This window comes from Equus asinus, chromosome 8 (genome assembly GCF_041296235.1).
Source record: "Equus asinus isolate D_3611 breed Donkey chromosome 8, EquAss-T2T_v2, whole genome shotgun sequence".
NCBI classification, from domain to species: Eukaryota; Metazoa; Chordata; class Mammalia; order Perissodactyla; family Equidae; genus Equus; species Equus asinus.
Genome location: NC_091797.1, coordinates 85,397,521 through 85,409,742, shown reverse-complemented (window position 1 = coordinate 85,409,742; position 12,222 = coordinate 85,397,521).

The following is a 12,222-nucleotide window of genomic DNA, read 5'->3' as shown; positions in this document are numbered from 1 at the left end:
AAACAGAAAAGTTCAACATGATGTAATCTACACAGAAATCAAAATATGGTGATGTACACCTGAAAAAAAAAAAGAAAGAAAATCTCAACAGACCTATAATAAGTAAAGAGATTGAATCAGTAATCCAAAAAACTCCCAACAAAGAAAAGTCCTGGATCAGATGGCTTTACTAGTGAATTCTACCAAACGATTAAAGAATTAACACCAATCCTTCTCAAACTCTTCCAAGAACTGAAGAGGAGGGAACACTTCCTAGCTCCTTCTTTGAGGCCAACATTACTCTGATACCAAAGCCAGATAAAGACATCACAAGAAAAGAAAATTACAGACCAATATCCCTTATGAATATAGATGCAAACATTCTCAACAAAATATTAACACATCAAGCCCAGTGGCATATTAAAAGAATTATTCACATGACCAAATGGGACTCAGCCAAGGAATGCACGAGTGGTTCGATACAAGAAAATCAGCATAATGTATCACATTAACAGAACCAAAGAAAAAATCCACATGATCATCTCCCTTGATCCAGAAAAGGCATCTGACAGACTTCAATACTTTTTCATGATAAAAACTCTCAGAAAACTAGGAATAGGGAGGAAATTTCTAAACATGATAAATGGTATTTATGAAAAACCCACAGCTACCCTCATATTCAATAATTAACACCTGAAAGCTTTATGATCAGGAATGAGATGAGGATGTCCACTTTCACTGCTGCTATTCAGCATTGTACTGGAAGTTCTTGTCAAAGCTATGAGACAAGAAAAAGAAATAAAAAAGCATCCATATTGGAAAGGAACAGGTAAAACTCTCTCTACCCATGGATGACATGATCCTATATAGACAATGCCCAAGAATCCACAAGAAATCCACTACAGCTAATAAACAAATTCAGCAAAGTTGCAGGGTATAAGAGCAACACATAAAAATCCATTGTATTTCTATACACCAGCAATGAACAATCTGAAAAGGAAATTAGAAAATCAATTCCATTTACAATAGCATTAAAAAGAATAAAATACTTAGGAATTCATTTAACCAAGGGGATGAAAGACTTTACACTGAAAACTATGAAACATTGCTGAGAGAAATTAAAACCATAAATAAATGGAAAGACATCTTAAGTTCATGGATAAGAACACTCAATATTGTTAAACGTCAGTATTACCCAAAGCAATCTACAGATTCAATGCAATCCCTGTCAAGATTCCAGTAGTCTTTTTTGCAGAAATGGAAAAGCCAATCCTCAAATTCCTATGGAATTTCAAGGGGGACCCAAATAGCCAACACAATCTGGAAAAGGAAGAATAAAGTTGGAGGACTCACACTTCCCAACTTCGAAATTTACTATAAAGCTACAGTAATTAAAACAGTATGATACTGGCATCAGGACAAACATATAGACCAATGGAATGGCATAGAGAATCCAGAAATAAACCCTCATATATATGGTCAATTGATTTTCAACAAGGGTGCCAAGGCCAGTCAATGAGGAAAGGACAGTCTTTTCAACAAATCATGCCAGGAAAACTAAATATTCACATGCAAAAGAATGAAATTGGGCCCTTACCCTACAGCATTTACAGAAATTAACTGAAAGTGGATCAAAGTCCTAAACCTAAAAACCAAAACTATAAAACTTTTAGAAGAAAACCCTGGAGAACATCTTCATGACACTGGATTTGGGAACGACTTCATGGATATGACACCAAAATCTCAGGCAACAATAGAAAAAAATAGATAAATTGGGCTTCATCAAAGTTAACAACTTTTGTGTATCAAAGGATACTGTCAAAAAAGCAAAAAGAAAACCTACTGAATGAGAGAAAATATTTTGAAATCATGTATCTGATAAGGGATTAATATTCAGAATATATAAGGCACTCCTACAACTCAACAACAAACAACTCAATTTTAAAAATTGGTAAAGGATTTGAACAGACGTTTCTCACAAAAAGATGTACAAGTGGCCAATAAGCACTTGAAATGATGCCCAACATCACTCGTCATTAGAGAAACATAAATCAATACTACAATGAGATATCACTTCACGTACACACACCCTCATTAGCACAGCTATTATCTTAAGACACACAAACACACACAGAAAATAACAAGCGTTGGTGAGGTTGTGGAGAGCTGGAATCCTTGTGCACTGCAGATAGGAAGGTAAAATGGGAAAGCCACTGTGGAAAACAGTTTGGAAGTTTCTCAGAAGGTTAAACATAGAACTGCCATATGATCCAGCAATCCACTCCTGGGTATGTATCCAAAAGAAATGAAGGCCTGGACTCAAACAGATATTTGTACACCCACGCTCACAGCAGCATTATTCACAACAGCCAAAAGGTGGAAGCAACCCAGGTGTCTATCAACAGAGGAATGGATAAACAAATGAGGTATATACATCAATGGAATATTATTCAGCCCAAAAAGGGACAAAATTCTGACACATGCTACAACGTGGATAGACCTTGAAAACATGCTAAGTGAAATAAGCCGGGCACAAATGACAAATAGCGTATGATTCCTCTTATACAAGGTACCTAGAACAGGCAGATCCCTAAAGACAGAAAGTGGAATAGACATTACCAGAGGCTGGAGGAAGGGCAGGGGCGGAGTTATTGTTTAATGAGCACAAAGTTTTTGTTGGGAAAATTTGGGGACATAGCTAGTGGCGATGGCTACACAACATTGTGAACGCATTTAATACCATTGGATTGTACACTTAAAAATAATTAAGATGATAAATCTTATGCTATGTACATTTTACCACAATGAAAATAAATTTTTAAAAAAACAAAATATTGGAGGTCAAGTACTTTTTCAGACATGCAAAAACAAAGGAAAGTCATCATTATTAAACCAATACTACAAAAATGTTAAAGGAATTTCTTCAGGCAGAAGGACGGTGATACCAGATGGAAACTGTATCTACACCAAGGAATGAGGAGCACTGGAAATAGTAAACATGTGGACAAATATAAAAGATTTTTGTATTTTTGGGGGCTGGCCCAGTGGCATAGTGGTTAAGTTTGTGTGCTCTGCTTTGGTGGCCTGGGGTTCGCCAGTTCAGATCCTGGGCGCAGACCTACACACTTCTCATCAAGCCATGCTGTGGCGGCACCCCACATAGAAGAACTAGAAGGGCTTAGAACTAGGATGTACAACTACCTACCGGGGCTTTGGGGAGGAAAGAAAAAGGGGAAGATTGGCAACAGATATTAGCTCAGGGCCAGTCTCACACACACGCACAACAAAAGCATATCTTTTAAAAAAAAAAAAACAAAAGAAAAGATTTCTCTATTTTAAATCTTTAAAAAAATAATTGACTATTTCAAGCAAAGGTAATAAGATATGTTGTGAGGTTCATAATATATAAGTAAAATGTATGACAGCAATCACACAAAGGTTGAAAGATGGGAAATGGAAATATACTGTTTTAACCTTCTTATATGTGAAGTGGTATAATATTATTTGAAGGTAAACTGTGATAAGTTAAAGAAGTATACTATAAATCCTAGAATAACCACTAAATTAAGAAAATGAGCCAACAAAGGAGATAAAATGGAGTCATAAAAATAATCCAAAAGAAGGAGGGAAAGGAGAAAAGGAAACAGAAGAGATGAAGCAAATAGAAAACAAACTACAAGATGCTAGATTTGAAACCAAACATGTCAATAAGCACATTAAATGTAAATGATTTAAACACCTCAATTATGAAGCAGAAATTCTCAGATGGGATTTTAAAAGCAAGGCCCAATTATATGAACCTATCAGAAACCAAGTTTAACTATAAAGACATATAGACTAAAAGTAAGATGGAAAAATATATATCATACTAACACCAATCATAAGAAAGCTGGAGTGGCTATATTAATATCAAAATAGATTTCAGAACAAAGAATATTACAAAGAATAAAACAAGTCATTCCATAATAATAAAGTAGTTAATTTACCAAAAGTATATAACAATCCTAAATGGGTTTTTTTCTGCTGAGGAAGATGGGCCTTGAGCTAACATCTGTGCCAATCTTCCTCTATTTTGTATGTGGATCACTGCCACAGCGTGGCCACCAACGAGTGGTGTAGGTCTGCTCCTGGGGACCAAACCCAGGCCACCAAAGTGGAGCGCACTGAAGTTAACCACTAGGCCACCTGGCCAGCCCGAATCCTAAATGTTTATTGCAGCTAATAATAGAACTTCAAAATACATGAAGCAAAAACTGATAGAAATAAGAGGAGAAATAGTCAAATCCACAACTATAGTTGGAGATTTCAATATCCCTCTCACTAATTCATAGATCAAGTAGATGGAAAATGACTAAGAGTGTGGAAGACGTAAAGAACACAATGAACCACCCTGACCTAGTTAACACTTATAGGACACCTCACCACCAGAACACAGAGTGCTTTCAAACACACAAGTAACATTTACTGAGACAGACCATATTCTGAGCCATAAAATAAGTCAATAAATGAAAAAGGACTGAAATAATACAAAGTATGTCTTCTACCACAACAAAATTAATTACAAATCAATAACAAAGATCCAGAAAATCATCAAATATTTGGAAACTAAATAACCGACTTCTAAATGATCCATAGATCAAAGGGAGGAAAAATTATAGGAAAAACTAGAAAAAACATTTTGAACCGAAAGAAATGAGAACATGTGTGCCAGCCTTGTGGGGTACTGCCACAGCAGTGCTTAGAGGGGGCTTATAGCATTAATTGCTCATATTTGAAATGAAGAAAAGTCTCAAATAAATTACCTACACTCCCACCTTAATAAACTAGAATAGGAAGACCAAATTAAACCTAGAATAAGCACAAGAGATAAAAGCAGAAATATCAAGGAAATCAAATACAGAAAAATAATAGCGAAAAATCAATTAAACCAAAGCTGATTCTTTGAGATCAATAAAACTCATAAACATTTTACCAAACTGATTTGGGGTGGGGGATACAAATGACCAATATCAGGAAGGAGAACAGCCTCCAGAGTCTATAGATATTGAAAGGATATTAGTAGAATATTACTAACAACTTTATGCCAATCAATTTGGCATAGCAACCTGAATAGCCCTCCACCTATTAAATTGAATTTAAGACCTTCCCACTAAGAAAGCCCCAGGTCCAGATGTCTCCAGTGGTGAATTCTACCAAATATTTAAGAAAGAAATATTACTAATTCTACACCAATTCTTCCAGAAAATTTAAGAGAAGGAAATACTTCTCTACAGGGGCAGCAATAGCCTGATAGCAAAACCAGAAAGACATTACAAGATAAGAAAACTGCAGACCCATAGGCCCTGTGAACCCAACAACAAAAGTCCTTACCAGGGGCCGGCCCCGGGGCCGAGTGGTTAAGTCTGCGCACTCTGCTTTGGAGGCCCAGGGTTTTGCCGGTTCGAATCCTCGGTGTGGACACAGCACTGCTCATCTAGCCATGCTGAGGCGGCATCCCACATGCCACAACTGGAAGGACCCACAACTAAAAATACACAACTATGTACTGGGGGGCTTTGGGGAGAAAAAGGAAAAATAAAATCTTAAAAAAAAAAAGCTTCTTACCAAAATTTCAGCAAACTGAATCCAACAACAAATAAAAAGGATAACATGTCATGACCAAGGGGGGTTTATACCATGAATGCAAATTTAGCTTAACATTCAAAGATCAATCAATGTAATTCATATAAACAGACTGAAAAAGAAACAAACCGATGCAGAAAAAGCATTTAACAAAGTTTCATTCATCACAAAACTTCCAGCAAACTAGCAATAGAAAAGAACTTCCTCAATTGGGTAAAGAGCACCTACGAAAAATGAAACAAACATCATAGTTAATATTGAAAGAAATCAGCAGAAAATAGGAGTCTGAGAAGAAAGGTTATTCAGAAATCCATGTTTTGGGGTGTGCAGCGACAAATTTTGCTAAAATTCCCCAAAGCATTGCTTTAATCAATTGTATAACAGATACTGTTGGAAGTTTTACCTAATGACAAGCTTGTGCTTGTAATAATCCTTAAAATCCTTCAGATATGAAAATAAACTTACAAATTCTAAAACAACAACAAAAGAAGAAGTTAATCGATGGGCTGAGTAAATGGAGACTGAATTACAAAACCTGAAGACAGCTGAGGAAATTAGCCAGAATGTAACAGAGAGACAGAGACGGAAATATGAAAAAGAGGTTAAGAAATATAGAAGACAGAGTGAGAAGGTCTGAATGGCATCGACTGGGAATTCCAGATGGAAATAACAGTGTCTGCCACCAAGGTTTGTTCTGAGAATTAGAAGAGAAAGATGATGATAAACGCTAATGCATCTAATGTTTACTACGTGACAAGGACGTGATCACTGTAATAAAGAACTGACCAAAATGTGCTCGAATCAGTAGACGGAAATCAGGGCACATCCATAAAAGCGAATACCATGCAGCTATGGAAAAGCACTAGGCAGATCTACAAGTACCAACATCAGGGGGTCATCAAGGGACGTCGTCAACCGGAAAAAGCACGGTGCAGAGCAGCACGTCGTGTGCACCTGTTCATAAGAAAGCAATACGGACAGATAGCATCGTCCACGCCAAACGGCCCTAGGAAATTACCAGGATGGGGTAACAGTCACTGCTCTGCAGGGCAGCGGGATAGGAAGGAGACTGACTGCACCCTAGACACTTTTGTACTGTTTGAGTTTTTAAATGTGTGCCTGTATTAACTAAGAAAAAAAAAACTTCAAAAAAAGAAGTTTTTGCCAGGCAGCGGGAACAGCCGTGCAAGACCTGGAGGTAGGAAAGAGCCATCGGGTCACCAAGTATACACCAGGTGGGGTCCGTCTCCCCAAGAGAACCCGGCCGTTGACCACAGACTCCAGGCACAGGCCAGGCTCTTGTCCTGTGCTTCCCGGGGGCTGGACCAGGCTGCCCACGCCATCCCTGTCCCAGACACCTTCCTCCGGGGCGAAGGTGCCTCAGGCCAGTCCCACTCCCAGTGCAGAGGAGCAAGATACATCCACCTCCTCCTCTTTCCCACAGAAGGAATTAAGGTCATCAAAAGATGTCACTTGTCGTTCCTGAAGCAGATGATACATGACACAGTAATAATCAACCAAAACACAGAGCTGCACCAACAAAAGTGTGAGGGGAAAGGCAGAGAAGCAACCAGAAATGCATGGTTATTTGTTCTTCTGGGAGAAGTCAATATCCTGTTCCATTTCCAAAGATGAGAATCTAGAAATACAGACATAAGTATATTATTTTTAAAGTTAAAGATAGCCATCAGAAGAACTAAAAATGTCTTAATTTTCCTAATTACCCAGGGGAAGATGTTACAGCAAAAGATGAAGAGCAAAGAAAACAAAAAGGAAGTGAAAAAAAAGGGGTAATATAAAACAGGTGAAAGTTGAGATCAAGAATCTGGTACTAAGTGGGATAAAGTCACTTATTAGAAGAAACAATTCAAATTTGGTCAAAAGGATGAATCCAACCACTGATAAATGACTTGGAAAGTTCTAAAGTAAAAGTTCAAGCCAAGATGTAGCAAGCAAACACGTATGAAAAGAAAGCAAGGATATGATTGATACTCACATCCAGCGAGGAGGACTTTTGGTAAAAAACACTAAGCACAAGAAAAGTTTCATGAAGAGGAGGACCATAATCACACTGAATATTTCATTATTCAACCCAAGCTGTGAAGCCGGGTTACTTTTGGAGAGGGGAATGTGATTGGGGGTCATAAGTAGGGACTGTCCATGACTTTGAATGCTAAATGACAATGTTTTCAGTTATTGCTTCAATAATTAAAAATAATTTAAAAATCTGACTTTGTTATGAACTTTCACTGCCAAACACATCAAACTACATAAGCAAAAATGCAACATAAGAAATTGATAGAAATAAAAATACAGTTGGAGAATTACACAATCTCTTTCTGTCTTTGAGAATACAAGAAAACAAAAAAGAATGTGTATAGAAGGAGGAGGCTCATGATGCCTAAGACAGATCCCGTGCTCTCCCGACACCACCTCTAACAATAGGGTCCCTCTTCTGTGTGAAGGAACCACCATCCGTCCAGCTGGACAAGTCCCTCTACTGCCACGACCAGTCGATCCCTCACTGATTCCTGTACATTTAACCTCCTAAATACCCCTGGGATCCATGCATTTCTCTCCATCTCCCCTGTCCCCACCCTGATCCAGGATACCACCATCTCGCCCCTCAATTCTTACAGGAGCCCCTAACTCACTCTAACCCGCCGTGCCTTCCAGCTCTCATTGCCTGCTTCGCACACCACAGCCAGATCTTTTCAGAATGGAAATACTCTCATACCACCCCTCTGAGTCAAGTGGGCCAAGGGCTTTCTGTTGGTCTCAAGAAAAGGCAGAAATCCATAATGTGACCCACAGGGCCATGCCCGCATGGTCCTCCCTGCCTCTCCAGCTCCCCTCCCGCCATGCTCCCTCGCTCTGTCCTCTAGACGTCCTTCCAGTCCTCAAAGCCCATGCTCCTCTCCACCACAGGGCATCTGCACGAGCCATTTCCTAGACCTGGATGTTCACCTCCAGGCTCCGGGTCTCAGTAATGCCAACTCATCCTCAGATCTCAGCTCAACTGGCACCTTGTCAGGGAAGCCTTCTGTGACCCGCCATTCTAGCTCAGACTCCTCTATTCTATGCTCTCAGAGAATTCTATTCTTTTCCTGCATATACTTATCCCATTTAGGGTATTATTTGATTAATATCTGTCCCCCCCCCCAACACTAGCCTATAAGGATGGTGCGAAAAGAATTGTTTTTTCTCACCCACTATTTCCCTCAACAGTGTACACAGTATCTCAAATGTAGTTGATGCTGTAATAAACACCAGTAATATGAATGACTCTGAGTCAAGTTATCAGTAGTCATCAGATCAATCTTATTAATCTCCATGTACCGTTACAGCAAAATATAACCTTTTTATTTCTCATGGAATAGTGATGCCGATTGTGATCCTCACAAAACCTCACATTCTGAAAAGCAGAAACAACTGACCACCTTCTCTGCCTACTGTACAATGTGATGAGAAATAAATGTGAAAACTAGAAACCACAACTAGCAAGGAATTTTCCTTGCTCACTGCTGTATCTCCAGCACCCAGAACAGGTGCTCAATACGCATTTGTCAAATAGACAAATGAGAACAGAAAGGTGAAAGTGACGACTCCCCGAAAGTAGGACAGAGAGACGAAGCAGGAAAAGAGGAGAGAAGAGAATTAGAGGTTCAGTCAAGAAGCTCCAACATCAGACTCATGGAAATTTTAGAAAGAAAACAAAAGAATAAAATGATGAAAGAAATAATGTAATATTTCCAGAAAGTGAAGAAGATGAATCTCCAGATTATAAGAGAGTACCAAATGCCCAGCTAAACGGGTGAAAAATGACCCACACCAGGCATATGGCCTCGAAATCTCAGAGCAGTAGAGAACAGGAGAGGATGCTATCAGCTTTCAGAGAGAAAATATGGATCACCTACAGAATTCAAGAATCCGATTGGCTCTGGACTTCTGCATGGTGACACTGGAAGCTAAAGGACAATCAGTGCCTTCAAGATTCTGAAGAAATATAATTCCAAACTAGAATTCTACACACTGCCATCTTTTCTAAGGAAGCTACTGGAGGAAAAACTCTACTAAAACTGGGTAATAAAACAAAAGAGAGGGCCAGCCCAGCGGCGCAACGGTTAAGTTCACACGTTCCGCTTCAACGGCCCGGGGTTCACCTGTTCTGATCCCGGGTGCAGACATGGCACCACTTGGCACGCCATGCTGTGGTAGGCGTCCCACATATAAAGTAGAGGAAGATGGGCATGATGTCAGCTCAGGGCCAGTCTTCCTCAGCAAAAAGAGGAGGATTGGCAGTAGTTAGCTCAGGGCTAATCTTCCTCAAAAAAATAAAGAAAGAGACCCAGGATCCAAGAAACAAGAAATCTAACACAGGAAAGATATAAAGGAAAGTTCCAGAATGACACTGTGGGTAATGGGTCCAGACTGACATGAAGACAGAGATGTGGAGCCATGAAAATGCACCTCTCAGACTTCCAAGTACAGGAAACACAAGTGACCAAGGGCCTCAGCTGCTCTCCTTTAAAATCCATGGTGGAGTTTGCACCAAGGCCACATCTCCCACAAGTTACTCCCATCAATGACCGAGTGCAACAGGGACACTAAGGCCGGCCCATTCCTGGGAGGCAGGGGACTCCTCTGATGGCCAAGTTTGGCTGGAAGACTCCCTGAGGCTTTGCTGAACCTTCCTTAGACTGCACAGAAGTCTAGGATGCTTCCATTCCAACTTCGCTCCTTCACTTGGGGTCCCATGGCTCGCCCAGCCTTCTGCAGCTCGCTCCCTATTTTCCATCACCCGGGCGTTTCTCTTAATACAATCTCCCATGTTTAACCCCATCTTGGCTTCTCAGAGGACCTGGGGGCACACAAACGGACCAGGAATGGCCTAAGAAAACAAGGTGGTGAGATGAGGATTTGGAACCGTCTCACCCACCGGCAGCCGCGGAAGAAGAGCCATCCTGTCTGGCAGGTGGCACGGATAGATCCTAGCACAAGTGGTGGGTCACCTGCTAAAGATCTCCCCAGTGGTGACCTGGGGAAGGCTGCGAGGGAGGGGAATGCTGTGGTGGGCATGATGAGACAGGCATTTGAAGATACAGGAGGGGAAGTGTGGGGGACAGTGTCTACAAAACAGCAGAGTTGGCCATTAATAATATTATTAATTGTATAATTACACTGACGCCCTGCAGAAAGATAGTGAGAAACTGAGCACTGTTAACGAGCAGGTAATGGCTAAGTATGAGCACCAGGGGGCCCTGGTACAGACTGGTGTAGAAAGAGGCTCTTTTTTTTTAACTGAGATATAACTGGCATATAACATTGGGTTAGTTTAAGGTGTACACTGTGTTGTTTGATCCATTTATACATTGCAATATGATTACCACCCGTCAGCTAACACCTCTATCTCATTTCATAATCATCATTTCTAAAGAGGCTCTTATCACCTGCACACAGTTGAATGACAAGCTAAAACAAGCTAAAGACGTAACTGAGGGAGCCAGAGCTCCAGAGACCAAATGCTCAGCCAAGGCAGGTCTGTCACGCAAAGGTGAAGGAAAGGTGAGGAAACCCAGGGCAGGACGGATGCCTCAAGGATGTGGGTTCCACAGCCTCCACCCCCAGACTCCCTGGCACAGCGGCGGCTTGCCCTCCACAGGAGAGCGGGCTCTGCTGCTGTGTTGGAACACACTACAGGAGCCTTTCCCCAACCAGGCAACAGGCGCCCCTCAGGAGCTGCCCTCGCCTCCCCTTCCGGCTGCCAGGCCACTAACTACAGTTAAATCCCAGCATAACCCAACTGGGGTCAGGCTGGACCGGCTGGAAGGAGAAAGACTATACACTTGTAGTAGTTTTCTATTGCTGTGTAACAAATTCCCACAGACTTAGCGGCTTTAAAAAGTCCCCATTTATTATCTCAGTTTCCATGGTCAGGAGTCTTAACTGGCTCCTCTGCTCAGGGCCTCATAAAGCTGCAGTCAAGATATAGGCCAGGGCTGCAGTCTCATCTGAGACTCAGGGTTCTCTTCCAAGATCACGTGGTTGTTGGCAGAATTCAGTTCCTTGCGGTTATCCAACTGAGGTCCCTCCTGGCTGACAGCTGGGGCCCCTCTTTTCCTGGATGTTTTGCCCTTTCACAGGCCCTCCTCTCACACATGGCTGCTCACTTCTTCAAAGCCAGCAAGAAAGCATCTGTAAACTTGAGCTTCTTTTAAAGGGCTCGCCTGATTAGGTAAGGTCCACCTAGGATAAACTCCCTTTTAACGCAAAATAAATTGATTTGGGACCATAATTGCATCTGCAGAATCCTTTCACCTTTGACATGTAATATAATCTAACTGTGGAGGGCTATCCTATCGTATTCACATGTCCCGCCCGACCTCAGGGCTATATAGAGTATGTACATTGGGGGCAGAAATCTTGGGGACCATTTTAGAATTATGCCTACAGCAACAAGTAAAGAATCAGCTGGCATGTACGAGAAGAAGCCAGAGGAGTGGTCCTGGGGTGGACTTTGCTGGTGCTTGATCAAGGAGACTGGAATATAAGGTTGGATATGCAATAATTCATTGTCTTGGGGACACTTTCTTGGGACATGGGATTTAACGTGTAAGAAGG